Raw genomic sequence first — 419 nt, 5'->3', positions numbered from 1 at the left:
GTTATCACGTGACAGTGATGAGAAGACAGCTTCAACAACAGTTCTTCACTTCACAGATGCATTGACAGTCAGTCTGTGGTAGTTTTACATTTAGATCATTTTCGTATGCAGGGGTACACAGAGAGGGGCAGCCTATTAATAACTGACTGAGTAGCCGGTTTTGGGTCTTTGATAGTTAGGCACAGCATGTTCAATGTGGTGTGTCCACTCTTACCTGCAAAAGTTGATGTGGTTGAACATTTTATTTACGACAAAGCAGGAGATCACATGATCAATTGTTTAAAGACTGAGACTGACTGACTAATCCATTGAAATCATGTGTCGTTCTGCTCGCTTGTAATGAAAACCTACAGTTATAGCAGCCCTTTGTGAATAAAGTTAAACACCCCTGTGGTTCACTGAGACCAGAAATTAAATAT

The sequence above is a fragment of the Colossoma macropomum genome, unplaced genomic scaffold (assembly GCF_904425465.1).
Source record: "Colossoma macropomum unplaced genomic scaffold, Colossoma_macropomum, whole genome shotgun sequence".
Lineage (NCBI taxonomy): Eukaryota > Metazoa > Chordata > Actinopteri > Characiformes > Serrasalmidae > Colossoma > Colossoma macropomum.
Note: the sequence above shows the minus strand (reverse complement) of the source record.